Raw genomic sequence first — 14734 nt, 5'->3', positions numbered from 1 at the left:
TATCATTTAAAAATGTATTTCATTTAACTCAATATATTCAAAACATTTAATTTGTAATTAATGTAAAATTGAGATAGTTTACACTCCTGATGTTTTTCACCCTTCAGCACATGTCAACTTGGTCTAGCCACATTTTGGGTGCTCAGTAGCACATGTGAATTGTGGCTACCCCATTGGACTGCAGTTTTAGATTCTGATTCCCATAGTTCCATGTATTTCTCACTGAGAGGCCTATAAATTATACAGTGTGCTCTATTCTGCCTTAAAGAGTGGCAGTAACAGGGCAGGGCACTTGTCCAGCTGCAAAAATCAATGGTATGAGACTCCATTCCATCAGCTACAACATTCGGCTCTGTTCCCGGAAACATACATCACACTGATTTGACCGGATTTTGTCTTTGAAACAGATTGGTGTGGAGCTGTCCTGGAGATGCAGATATCAACAGAGGATGATTCCGAGACAACTGGCCCCTTGCAGTGCAGATAAACTCCATTAGGGGGTCTTCTAGTCATGGTGGCATAATCCTGGATTGTGATTAATGACAATTTTATAACAAAATATTGCCATCAGAACTTTCCAGTTTATGAATACAAGGTAAATTTTGGAAAGACAATCTTTTCTACTACAAAATAAAAGTAAGCCTTTCAAACACATCTCTGGCTATCTGTTCACAGAATCTGATCTGTGAACTCACCTCCCTGCTCCAGAGGCAGTCTCCACTTTCGGTAGATCCCCATTTAGTTATGCAAACGTGTTCTGTGTTCCATTCCTTCCTTCAGAGTGCAGTATTTGAGATCATGAAGGAAAGAAAGCCGCCTCCTCGGCTTTAAGGAGCTTGGAATGCACATAACCCCTCCCCTCCTCCCTTAGAAAATAATGGCAATTGCCTGATTACTAACTTGCCAGTTCTGGCTCTTTGCTCTTAGGAAGCTCAGAGTCAACTTGGCTGCAGCCTACAGCATGAGATCTAACAGCTTAGTTTTTTATTCTTGCCCTCTACTTGCTGAGCTTTTATCTGCTTCTAATTATTGTTGCTTGATATTTGTTATAAACCACCCTAAATTATTTTGGGAATGTTGGGGGGGGGGCGCTAGATTTTTCAGCTTGCCCTAATAATTTAATCTTTCAGATATTGACCCAGACACGAAATGAAATGATTCCTTACAACAGCAGAAGTCAACCAAGGAACATTCTATTAAAACTGGCTCTGACTTACATACTGAAATGAGTCACACTGTGAAAGCTCCAGAAAGGTAAGAACTGTCTGTATCATGGGACTTGACACAACAAAACAGCAAATATTTGCCAAATTACACAATTAAATATCTAAGGCTTAAGGACCTCCAAAAAGACACATATTTTAGTCTGGAATATTCACTTGAACTACAAAGATTTGGCTACTTTAAGGAAACAATCTATTTGTATTCAAGTGCTTAGGAACACCACAGAGTAAGACAAAATGGGATATGGCCATTTTCGAAATCAAATTGTGACTCAATCTACATGAACTGACATGTCAATGCCACAATTGTTACACTGGGTTTTACATCACTATCCGGGGAGGTTTGGTGACCAGTTCTTAAATAAGACTTTCTATTTTCAGTGAAATAACCATTAGCATAAACATTATGTTTCCAATCACAATTTCTTTTATAGTCATAATTAAAGATTCACATGCCCAAGTTCCTCACTTGGAAGCCCTCTTTGAAAACATTTCATTCAACTCCAGGTTTGCTTCTCTTCATGGCACTTGAGCACAAAAGAATGGTAGTTCAATAGTCCATTCCTGCTTTTAGCTCTGCTAAACACGTAGACATGCAATGTACTAAGGCAGGCACTACAGAACTGTGGTACGACTGCAACCACTCATCCCATTTTCCTGGGTGATGCTATGTTTAACCGAGGTTCTATATTGGACAACTCTACATTGCTAGGGTATAGGGTAAGGGGATTTGGTAGTGGGGGAGTGGCAGGGAAGGTATCAAACCTAGAATCATAAGGGACGTCTGAAGAACTTTGCTCATATGGGCAAGATGGCACAACTCTGTTCATGTCAGAAAATGCTCTTGGTCACCAGGGCAGGGTTCAACAGGCCCTGTGGTTAGACCTACCAAATAGAGAAAAGAACAATGACTCACAAGCTATACTTGAATCTATCCCTTTTAAGAAGCACCCTTGATTACTCCAAGGGAATGAGGACAAGGAATGCAGACTGGCTCTTTTTAGCCAGCTTTTCAGTCAACCATGTGGCTTATGCAGCATCAACCCGTTTCAACCCAAGACCAATACTCAGCCTCCTTTCATTTCTCAAATTTCTTGGTTAGCCAGTATTTGCTAAGGACATCTTAAGCTTTCTTGAAATGGAAAAGTCAATATGGAAAGCAATGCTGCAGGGAAGCCACAGTAGTATTTGGAGTGGCACATGGCAACAGATTTTCCATATCCCACTTTCTGCTATCTCATGCCCACTACAATGGACACATCACAGGTGAGATTTAAAATGCTGCTGTGAAGTGGATACATCAGTGTTGTTGCTATCCAGAAGGGAAACTTGCAGCACTGATGAGCGTGCCAATACACAACTGCCGTCTGGTCCTGCTTCTCAGGTATTGTGTGCATGAGTCACTTCTGTGACTTATGTCCCAAGAGTGATTTCGATGTATTTTTGCTCTTCCAACTTGGCAGTTCATGTAAATAGTGACCCCAAACCATCTTGCCATAGATTTCACTGGAAACACCATTGAAATGCCAAGGAGGGCTAAAGTCATGTTTATTGAAGTATGATTTTACATTCAGTAAAATTCATCCTGTTAAGGTTCAACAAATGCGTAGTCATACCATTATCAAGATGCAGAACTGCAGAATCACTCTAACAATTCCCTCCTGCCCTTTTGTAATCAACCCCTTTTTGATCCCAAAACTCATTGACCTGTTTTTCTGTCGAAAGTATCAAATTTCATCACTAAAATGATCTACAGTACTATAGAAAAATGTGTAAACACATAAAATACACAAACCAATTTTTAAAAAAGTGAGATACTTTAAAATTTCTTTAGCGTACCAACAAAAAATGAAGGTAGCATTGCATTTTACTACAGATGTGCAGACATTCAAAGTCCACCACTGTCGTATATATGGCTCAACAGTAATATTTAAGAATATACTGGGTGGGCATGGTGGCTCACCCCCATAATTCCAGCACTTTGGGAGGTTGAGGCAGGCAGATTGCCTGAGGTCAAGAGTTCGAGACCAGCTTGGCCAACATGGCCATCTCCACAAAAATTAGCCTGTAATCCCAGCTACCTGGGAGGCTGAGGTGGGAGAATCGTCTGAACCCAGGAGGTGGAGGTTGCGGTGAGCTGAGATTGTGCCACTGCACTCCAGACTGGGCAACAGCGGGACTCGACCTCAAACAAAAATGTGTAAAAATACAAAATTAGCTGGGTGTGGTGACACATGCCTGTAATCCCAGCTACTCCGGTGGCTAAGGCAGGAGAATCGCTTGAATCTAGGAAGCGGGGGTGGGGTGCAGTAAGCCAAGATTGCACCATTGCACTCCAGCCTGGGCAACAAGAGTGAAATTGTGTTTAAAATCTTTACAGTTAAGTCATATCATTGTAGAGTATGTGAACCATGATTAAGCATGATGAAGGTATTGCTATTTGTTTTATTAACACTGTCAAATGACAAACCACAGCTGTTTCATAGAAAAACTACTTTAAATAATAGAATTGTCTTTGCAGGGGCCGAGGTGGGCGGATCACGAGGTCAGGAGACTGAGACCAACCTGGCTAACAAGGTGAAACCCAGTCTCTACTAAAAATACCAAAAAAGTAGCCGGGCATGGTTGCGGACGCCTGTAGTCCCAGCTACTTGGGAGGCTGAGGCAGAAGAATGGTGTGAACCCGGGAGGTGGAGCTTGCAGTGAGCCAGGTCGCACCACTGCACTCCAGCCTGGGTGTCAAAGCGAGACTCCGTCTCAAAAAAAAAAAAAAAGAATTGAATTGCATAGAAATTTTCTACAGGATCCACTCAGCGATAAGGCAGTTTTGTGCCTCCAAACTGTCAGATAATATTCCTATAGATTGGGGCCATCTCAAAATTCACCCTTGCTACCACTATGAAAGGGACCAAAAAAAAAAAGCAACCTGTGTTCTGTAGATACTAAAGGTGACATATTCAAATATGTATCATCTACTTGAAAAGCTTCACTGATTCTTTCAAGTGCCAGACCTGTAAAAGAAGTATCACAGTAGGTATTACTAAATAGCAAAACACAGTACTGTCTAGACTATGTTTACAAAAACTACAGGTAAATAAATAAAATCCCCCAATATCTTACACATTGTTGCTTTAGTAATGTTGTGACATCTAAATTTATGTTTTTACTCAAACTCCTGTTTTTCTCTTGGCTTAGTAGTAGTATCCATTTACCAAGAGCTTTTTCCCCTTTTTACCAAAAGTATGATTTTAAAAGGGGGGGGTGGTATGATTCCATTTAATAAATTCCTGCATACCAAGTTGGCCTCAGGTAAATCCTTTAATCCATCACAGCAGAAGCATATGAAATCAGATTAGAGTTCTCATCCTTGGCCAGGATTTCAATTCAACTATTAATAACTTAAACCAAATTCTTTCCACTTGGCCCATACCTTAAGTTCATCAGCATCTTGAAACTCCACCAAGCCTGGTTAAAAAAAAGTGAAAGACAATGTTAAGAATATCATGCAATTTTGTTTTTTAAGGAGCGGTCTTTATCGTGGCTATCCACTAGCTACCTTTAATGAGTAAATAAATTGCTATCTCTGTATATAATTCCTGTACAAAGCTACAACCTCCAAATTTCCTGATACTTGGGAGTCTTCTGTAGTTTCCAGCTAGGAGGAAAATGGTCAGGAGTCACTATCTTCCCATTGATGAGCATTGAATGCTATCCATGTTTGAAAAGAAACACTATCCCAACAATATTTGTCTAGGAAGAACTGAAACCTTCCAGATTTAAAAATCAAAGGAAGCACTACTAAACTCGCTTACCCTGAGGCTGACTTCAGGGGGCTGAGAAGTTTCTAGTCCTGGGCACTTGCTCAGTTTTCACAATCCTTAGACGCTAGCTCACACTGCTTCCTTGACATCTCTCTCACAGTTTAAACGGAATAGTTAAAAAATTGGCGGGCCGGGTGCGCTGGCTCATGCCTGTATCCCAGGACTTTGAGAGGCCGAGATGGGCGGATCACCAGTTTAGGAGTTCGAGACCAGCCTGGCCAACATGGTGAAACCCGGTCTCTACTAAAAAAAAAAAAAAAAAAAAAAAAAAGGTTGGGCGTGGTAGTGGACGCCTGTAATCCCAGCCACTGAGGAGGCCAAGGTTGCAGTGAGACGAGATTGCACCATTGCACACCAGCCTGGGTGACAGAGCGAGACTCTGACTCAAAAAAATAAAAATAAAATGGGCTCAGTAAGAATCTCAACACCTAAAGCAATTGTAAAACAAAGCCTTAGCACTGCTATCTTCCTGTGCTGTCTGTAGGGCTCTTCGCCAGAGCTGGAGGTATTCCAGGGAGGGAAAATTGTCCATACTCTGGGTCTATCTGGAAAAAAGGTACCTAGAACCTAGGCTGCAAATGTACAAGCTTTCCTCATTAAAGCATGGTAAAATGGGTCCCATTTGGTTTCATCAAAAAGGCAGCAAATCTTTCACAACTGAGGAAAACACGTGAACCATGAGCTTCACATTTCAACAGAACTGTGGTACCTGTGATAGCCACAAAGATTCATATGTTGACTCAAATGTAACTTTAGATCTTTATCAATTTTACTAAATTCGCAAAGTACCCTTTTATATGGCAATTTGTACCAGTAATGAACAATTAGTATGCTCACCGATGCTCAAGAGAGCCGCTCCAAAAACTTACATTGTCCCCCAGACAAACGTTGTCTAGGGGCAGCCTTGCGTATTTCTACACCTCAGTAGACATAAGTTCAACACCTTGTCCTGGTCCGAGTCAGAGCCCAGTAGTTCAGACTTTTCCCAGGACAGAAAACCAAGAAGGGCCTCCTCACACCCTGATTAAACGCTGGAAGCGGACCCTGTGCTGTAACAACGCTCTGGCCACTCCTGAAAAAGTGGATCTTGGGGAGGAAACGGCAGGCTCTCTTCTGAGGGCTCACAGCATTCTACTGTAAACTCGCTGCAGGCGTCGGCTCCAGCAAGACTCGTCCGTTCATGCCTTTAAATTACCCGACTGCGGGCCAGTGGCAACTGAACGGCACTGGTGGCAGAGGGGGATGGCTGAGCGAGTGAAGTGGCCTCCGTGTGTTTGCTAACCCCGCTATTATATTGCCCCGCTTGGAAACTTAAAGCACTTCAGACATCAGATGTCACTCACTTCCTAAATAGGCTTACGTCCGCGCGGCCACAGCCACTGGGCAGGCGGAAGCCCCGAGTGCGCCAAAAACCCAGAGACCGTCCGGGGCTCGGCGCCTCCGCCTGCGGTCGTAATTTGATCCTCAAAATGCAATCATTTAATTGAAAAAGGACTAAAAGCTGCCTGTAGGCCGGATCCGTGGACTGCAGGGACTCAGGCACTGCAGGCGACCGGCGCCTGGCAGCTTCTGCTGAGTGGGGGTGGGATCCTCGAGGAAAGGGGGCGGCCCCTTCAAGCGCACAAGGACACGGGCCGTCCTAACCCGGGACGCAGGGCCCAGGCGCCACGAGGACGCCCCCACCCCCGAGGGGCCCTAACGGAGGTTTCCCCGCGGCGCCGAGCCGAGGCCGAGGCGGGCACCGGGGCAGCGAGGGGTATGCACATTAAATACATTTATATGCGCGCCTAGGAAGGGCACGGTGTAGCCCCGGAGCCACGTGGCCGGTTCCCGAGTCCAGAAGGTCGGAACCCACTTACCCAGTCACGCGTCGCGGCCGAAAAGGGAGAGCACCCCGGAGATCAAGTTTAAAAGGGGCCTGGGCGGGGCGGCACCAACCAAAAAGTTGCCGGAAGGCCCCTCCCGGCCCAGCACGCGCCCCGCCCGCGGCGCCCGGAGGCCCTCGCGCGCCCCCTGCCGGCGGCCCGGGGCTTCCCCGCCTTGGGTCCCCCCACCCTACACGGCCCCGGCTCCCACTTTGCCCCGACCTCCGAGTCTGAGGAATCTGCCCCAAACTGTCGCTGGCTGTGATGTCTCTTTACCTCGTTGAAGGTCAGAGGAAGCTCCTGCCACTCAAATAATGTTCGGTGTCTCTGGTACCCCCTCCCCTCCCGTGCCTGGTGTTTCTTAAAGTCTTCAGCCACGCCCCTGGGTGCTTATTTCAAGACTCGTCTAATTATGTAGCAGAAGACTGGCTCCCGTTAAAAGATCTGGACATTAGCGGAGGTCGGGGGTGCAAACTCATTGAAGAGGGGTTGAAGCACGGGGAGGACTCCTGGTGCCTGGAGTGCTGCATGCTTAGAATGATATCCACGGCCTGCAAATGTCTTGCCCCCAAAGCACGTCTGTGTCATTGGACTGTGAGGAGAAAGGGGAGAAGGTATTTTGACTGCAGTAAAATAAACAGGTCTATTGGCTGGATGCCTAAGCCACACTACATACAGAACATGAGTGTTGTGGACTGAATTGTGTCCCCACTCCCAAAGACATATTGAAGACCTAACCTCCAGCACCTGTGAATGCGACCTAACGTGGGAACTGCGTCTTTAGAGATGTAGTCAAGAAGAGGTCACTGGGGTGGACCCTCCTAATTCAGCATGAGTGATATCCTTATCACACAGACAGAAGTACACGAATATGTGGCGAGACAGGGGCAGATCAGAGTGATGCAGCTGTAAGCCCGGGAATGCAGTGGATTGCCGGCCACCACCAGAGAGAAGCTAGGAAGAGACAAGGAAGAACCCTCCCCTGCAGATTTCAGAGGGAGCTTGGTGTTTGCTTCTGCTGACACTTTGATTTTGGACTTCCAGCCACCAGAAATGTGAGATAAAACGTTTCTGTTGTTTCAAGTCACCGAGTGCTTTGTTAAGGCATCCCTAGGGAATTAATACAATGACTGTGGGGACTTTCCCTCTGCCGTTCTGTGTAAAATCTGGCCATAAAGACATTATTTGACTTCCCTTATTTGACTGTAGGTCATAAGACCCCCATTCCAGAGGGAGTCCTGTCCCATACCCAGAAGGAAAGAGTGCATGCTCAGAGAGGCCAAGAAGAATCTAGACAGACAGGCCTTGCTGGGTTTTCTCCCTCTGTCTATTAGTCTTAGATCATACCCTTTTTGTTCAATCACATTTCTACATCACTGCCCATACTTTGTTGAACCTAGGCATAAAAATGGACAATTTCTCCTGTATCTTTGGGTCTTTATTTGAAGGCTCCCGGGTATGCACATTAAATACATTTATATGCTTTTTCTCCAATTAATCTGCCTTTTGCAAGTTGATTTTTTAGTGAACCTTAAGAGGGCAAAGGGAAAACTTTCCATGTTGGCTCCTACAGATTGCTCAGTGCAGCAAATACTTGTGGAGTACCTATTCTATGCCAGGTACTGTGATTGGTGTTGGAGGGTGTGAAGTTCAATGAGAAATTGCCCCTGCCCTAGATCAAGGAATATAAAATGAGATTTACCCACCGATAGAAGCCCATGAAGAGTGCCAAGGGCACAGCATAAAGCCACAAAGCCCAGCCTGCTAAGGCCACAGGAAAGGCTTCCAGAAGGAAGAGGTACCTAATAGTACAATGAGTGTAGCATGACCAGCAGGAAACTCATATACTGTATGAAATTTAGGAGAGCAAAGAAGCAAAGAGGCCAAGAAAGTTGCAGAAAAATCACAGGATAATAGAGTGCAGGGGACTTTAATAGGTCATCTAGGACTTTTCTCTGGTAGGTGGAGCTGGTCTTAGGGTGTTGTCATGCAGAGTTGTCATGATGATGCAATGTAGGCTCCATGACAACTCTGTTTCCTTCTCTACTGAATCCCCTGAATTCAGTGTAAATGCCTAGAATATATTTAGATAAGGGGGAAAAAACTCCTTATCTAAGTATCCTTATCAGAGAAAGAGATTATTCTCCCAAAGTAGTTCAATATTCATACCATAAAACTCTTCAAGGCTGATAATGGGACAGTAGTGGGGTTTTATCCCAAGCTGTGGCTTCCTTGGGTCACCTTGAGTGTGAATTTATTCCTGTATTCCCAGTACCTGGCCTAGGGCTTTGCACATTTTAAATGCTTGATAAAACCTACTGAATTTCCTTTTTTTTGCTGTCCATTTGACTTGTCTTTCACATATGTGGTGAACTACAGACATCTCTGACTTACAATGGTTTGATTTATGGTTTTTTGTTTTTGTTTTTGTTTTTTTTTACTTTGTGATGGTGCAAAAGCAATATGTAGCTCAGTAGAAAGTGTGCTTCAAGTATCCATACAACCATTCTGTTTTTCACTTTCAGTACAGTGTTCAATAAATTACATGAGATATTCAAAACTTTATTCTAAAATAGGATTTGTGTTCAATTGCTTTGTCTAACAGCAGTGTAATGTAGGTGTCCTGAGCACATGTGAAGTAGACTAGGCTAATGGGATAATAGTAGACTGGGATGTTTGGTAGGTAAGTGTATTAAATGCACTTTGAACTTACCATATTTTAAACTCACAGTGGGGTTATCAGAATGTAGGTCCATTATAAGCTGAGGAGCATCTGTGCTTGGAGAGTAGGAATCCCAGGGCATTGGGAAGCGTTGTGCACTTCCCTGGCTTGTTTTGCTGCTGTTGGTGGGGAGTCTTTTCCCCCAGTGTCATGCTTTTCTGTAGAGGAGCTTCTCCCAGACAATGGCCTGGGCCTTTTACTTATTCTTTCCTCATTCCTTTCCAGAGAAGGAAGGAATTTCAGTACAATTCTGTGCTAATGTGAATGCTGAAATCATGCAAACTGTCCTGTTGGCTTCCATCCTCTGCCTGTCCCCTGTTTTCAATGTGAACAGGTGCAGACTATTATTTTCTCTGATGGGACTAGGGGAAATGGGTGGGGTGAACTATGCCCTGCCATTTTTGTGCTTTTTCGATGGTCAAAGTGGAATTAAAAATAGTGTCTCTCCCAGCACTTTGGGAGGCTGAGGCGGGTGGATTACCTGAGGTTGGGAGTTTGAGACCAGCCTGACCAACATGGAGAAACCCCATCTCTACTAAAAATATAAAATTAGCTGGGTGTGGTGACCTATGCCTGTAGTCCCAGCTACTCGGGAGGCTGAGGCAGGATAATCACTTGAACCCGGGAAGCGGAGGTTGTGGTGAGCCGAGATCGCGCCATTGCACTCCAGCCTGGGCTACAAAAGTGAAACTCTGTCTCAAAAAAAAAAAAAAAAAAAGTCTCTCTCATTAACCCTGCAATAACATAATCCTGGAAGCCACTGAGGGTTTTCTCAGCTCAGTGTATACTCAGTCAATTGGGGACATTATAAGTGTCACTGCCTTAACTTTTGTGCTGTTCTTTTTTTCTTGAGATAGGGTCTTGCTCTGTTGCCCAGGCTGGAGTGCAATGGCACAATCATAACTCACTGCAGCCTTGACCTCCTGGGCTCAAGCAATCCTCCTGCCTAAGCCTTCTAAGTAGCTGGGACTACAGGTGGCGTGACACCATGCCTGGCTGATTTTGTTTATTTTTCGTTTTTTGTAGAGACGTGGTCTCACTATGTTGCCCAAGCTAGTCTTGACTCCTGGGTTCAAGCAGTCTTCCTGCCTTGGCCCCCCAAAACACTGAGATTACATGTGTGAGCCAACATGGCCTTCCACTTTTGTGCTTTTTGATGGTCAAAACGGTATTAAAAATAGTGTCTCTCGGTTAGGACAGTGGCTTACGTCTGTAATCTTAGCACTTTGGGAGATCGAGGTAGGTGGATCACATGAGGGGAAGAGTTCAAAACCAGGCTGGCCAACATAGTGAAACCTCATCTCTACTATAAGTACAAAAAAATTAGCCAGGCATGGTGGCGGGTGCCCGTAATTCCAGCTACTTGAGAGGCTGAGGCAGGAGAATCACTTGAACCCGGGAGGTGGATGGTGCAGTGAACCAAGATCGTGCCACTGCACAGCCTGGGTGACAGAGTGAGACTGTCTCAAGAAAAGAAAAGAAAAAAGTCTCTCATTAACCCTGCAATAACATAATCCTACATTTTACCCAGTTTAAATTTTTGGCCGTCACTTTTGTTGGCAGGTGACATCCACTGGCTCATCTTTCTTAAAAAAGAAACACATCTATTTGAAGGCTGCAGCTATGATGATTCACTCCCCTTTTCTTCCCTCACTGCCCAAAACCAGCATAAGGCAATGATGGCCCAAGGTCTAGACTGGGATGGGGAGTAGCGTGTCTCAGCTCTGAAGACACAATCTGAACAGTAATAAAGCTAGCACCTTAATTTCCATTCCATGTCTTATGTTTGGGTTGGTTCTGAATGTGAAAGGAAGGGAAAGTGCATTATTTTTCACCCTCCCCATATCCTACAGTTGCCTGATCCTCATCCCCAGGAGGATCTAAGACTCACATATTATCGATAGACTAACTTCAGACATTTGCTTTCATGAACGAATTGGCCCATTCATTTACTCTTGTGTCTGTGTGTAGTGCAGATTTTAGTGTGTTGTTGCAGTGTAGAGTCAGAATATAAAGCAACTACAGACATTATTTATGATTTAAATGATCACTCCAGTTGGGTAACATTTTAACTGGGGTCATTGGGCTGTTTGCCATGAGCAGGTCTCTGCCCAACAGCTTGCCTTTTCCAAGCAGCTGTAGGCTTGTTTTCAAGCCAAGAGAGAATGTCTGCCCTTGCTGAAGCATATTGGTTTCATCTGCTTCAATAAACCCATGTGGCTGATTTCAGCAATTAGAAGGTACCCATGTGAGTATCCTGGAAGCCTTGGGATATGAGTGCTCTGATCCCCACGTGGGTACAAAATAGCCTTTTGTTTCTGATCCTCATATAGGTACAAAATAGCCTGTTTAACAAAATCCCGACATACTCGTTATTTCCAAACCTGAGCACTGTTGTTCACAATACTTCTAGAAAATACATGAATAGAGTATAAAACAGAATAAGTTAGATATTTAAATATATCAAATATATCACCTTAATTGATAAGAATGATGACATTTGTTGTAAAACCAATAAAATACAAACATTTTTAACTCCATATCCTTCTGCAATGAACCACTTATTTCTTTGTTTCTCCTTACAGCAAAACTCCTCAAAAGAGTTGTCTATATTTGTCTCTAATGCCTCTCTTCCATTCTCATCTGAATCCGGTTGTGGTGGGCAGCCTCTGAGATGGTTCCTAAAAATCCCCATCTCCTGCTATTCAGGCTCTTGTAGAATCCCTTCTCCTTGAGTCCAGGCTGCAGAGCAGAAGCGATGGGGTGGCATCTTAGAAAAGATGCTAAGCATTGTAAGTTATTAGGGAATTGCAAACTGAAACAACAGTCAGATAACACTACATACCTTCTAGAATGGCTGAAATTCAAAACACCAACTGTTCCAATGTAAGTGAGGATGTGGAGCAACAGGAACCCTCATTCATTGCTGGGAATGCAAAATGGTACAGGCACTTTGGAAGACAGTATGGTGGTTTCTTAGAAAACTAAACAAACTCTTACCATAAGATCCAGCAATTGTGGTCCTTGGTATTTACTCAAAGGAGTTGAAAACTTATGTTGACACAAGGTCTTGCATGTGAATGTTTGTATTAGCTTTATTCATAATTGCCAAAACTTGGAAGCAACCAAAATGTCCTTGAGTAGGTGAATGGATAAACTCTGGTACATCCAGACAATGGAATATTATTGAGTGCTAAAAACAAATGCTCTATCAAATCACAAAAAGACATGCAGGAGCCTTAAAGCCCTATTACTTGCCAGATATCGTGGCTCACACCTGTAATATCAGCACTTTGGGAGGCTGAGGCAGGAGGATCACTCAAGCCCAGGAGTCCAAGACCAGCCTAGGCAGCATGGCGAGACTCCATTTCTATAAAAAATTTAAAAATTAGCCCAGCATAGTGGTGAGTGCCTGTGGTACCAGCGACTTAGGAGACTGAGACAGGAGGATCACTTGAGCCCAGGAGGTTGAGGCTGCAGTGAACCAAAATTGCACCACTGCATTCCAGCCTGGGCAACAGAGTGAGATCCTGTCTCCAAAAACAAAAACAAAAAAAACCCAAAAAGGTCTGGTGCGGTGGCTCACACCTGTAATCCCAGCACTTTGGAGGGCCGAGGTAGGTGGATCACTTGAGGTCAGGAGTTCAAGACCAGCCTGGCCAACATGATGAAACCCTGCCTCTACTAATAATACAAAAATTAGCTGGGTGTGGTGCTGCATGTCTGTAATCCCAGCTAATTAGGGAGGCTGAGGCACGAGAATAACTTGAACCAGGGAGGCAGAGGTTGCAGTGAGCTGAGACTACACCACTGCACTCCAACCTGGGTGACAGAGTGTAACTGTGTCTCCAAAGGAGAAAAAGAAAAAAAAAAAAAAAGCCTACTACTAAGTGAAACAAGCCAATCTGGAAAGGCTACGTATTATGTAATTCCAACTAACATTTTGGAAAAGGCAAAGCTATGGAGATGGTGAAAAGATCAGTAGTTGCCAGGAGCTGGGGATAGGGAGGGATGAATAAGTGGAAAGGGGGATTTTTATTTTTTTATTTTATTTTTAGAGATGAGGTCTTGTCCTGTCACCTAGGCTGTAGTGCAGTGATGAGATCATAGCTCACACAGCCTCAGACTCCTGGGCTCAAGGATCCTCCTACCTCAGCCTCTCAAGTAGCTGAGATTACAGGTGCAAGCCAGCACACCTAGCTGAAGAGAGAATTTTTAGAGCAGTAAAACTATTCTGTGTGACACTATAAGGGTAGATACATGTCATTATATAGTTGTCAAAACCTGTAGAATGTGTAACACAGAGTGAACCCTGATGTAAACTATGGATTTGGGTTATCAGTGATGTGTCAGTGTTTCACCAACTGTAACAAATGCACCATGCTGGTGTGGGATATCATGGTAGGGGAGGCTGTGTGGAGGAGGGATGAGGGCATGTGGGAATTCCCCATTTTCTGCTCAATTTTGCTGTGAGCCTAAAACTGCTCTAAAAAATGAAGTCTTTAAAAAAAAAAATGATGTGGGCTGGGTGTGGTGTCTCATACCTGTAATCCCTGAGAGGCTGAGGCAGTAGGATTGCTTGAGGCCAGGAGTTCAAGACCAGCCTGGGCAACATAGTGAGAACTCTACAAAAAATTAGAAAATTAGCCAGGTGTGGTGGTACACACCTGTAGTCTTAGCTACTCAGGAGGCTGAGGCAGGAGGATCACTTGAGCCAGAAGCTGGAGGTTGCAGTGAGATGTGATTGTAGCACTGCACTCCAGTCTGGACAATAGAGCAAGACCCTGTCTCAAAAAAAAAAAAAAAAAGTGGTGATGTGATGTCACTTCCAAGATTAGGTTGAAAAAGACTATAGCTTCCACTGTGAGCTGCCTCTCTTTCTCTTGTAGATTCCTTGCTCTAGGGCAGGGGTCCCCAACGCCCAGGCTGCGGACTGATATCAGTCCAAGGCCTGTTAGGAACCGGGCAGCACGGCAGGAGGCGAACGGTGGGTGAGTGAGCGTTACCACCTGAGCTCTGCCTCCTGTCAGATCAGCCGTGGCATTCGATTTTCACAGGAGTGCTAACCCTATGATGAACTGCACATGTGAGGGATCTAGGTTG

The 14734-nt window shown here is 44.4% G+C and overlaps 1 long non-coding RNA gene and 1 other non-coding gene across 3 annotated transcripts; both read right to left on the bottom strand.

Moving 5' to 3' along the window:
- On the bottom strand, positions 1-7029 carry LOC105475683 (uncharacterized). 2 transcript variants are annotated; one of them, XR_983574.3, is made up of 5 exons: positions 6904-7029; positions 4654-4688; positions 4150-4234; positions 1989-2108; positions 1-525 (listed from the first exon to the last, which is right to left on the bottom strand). It is a non-coding gene; the product is annotated as an uncharacterized lncRNA (long non-coding RNA). The 2 variants fall into 2 exon arrangements; XR_983573.3 differs by lacking the exon at positions 1-525 and having other exon boundaries at positions 543-2108; positions 6904-7028.
- LOC112425573 (small nucleolar RNA SNORD93) lies at positions 4524-4597 on the bottom strand. Its single transcript, XR_003016693.1, has one exon. It is a non-coding gene; the product is annotated as a small nucleolar RNA SNORD93 (small nucleolar RNA).
- Positions 7030-14734: the final 7705 nt, after the last annotated feature.

Source organism: Macaca nemestrina, chromosome 4, assembly GCF_043159975.1.
Source record: "Macaca nemestrina isolate mMacNem1 chromosome 4, mMacNem.hap1, whole genome shotgun sequence".
In the NCBI taxonomy this organism is placed as follows: domain Eukaryota; kingdom Metazoa; phylum Chordata; class Mammalia; order Primates; family Cercopithecidae; genus Macaca; species Macaca nemestrina.
This window is presented reverse-complemented; position numbering and strand designations above follow the sequence as displayed.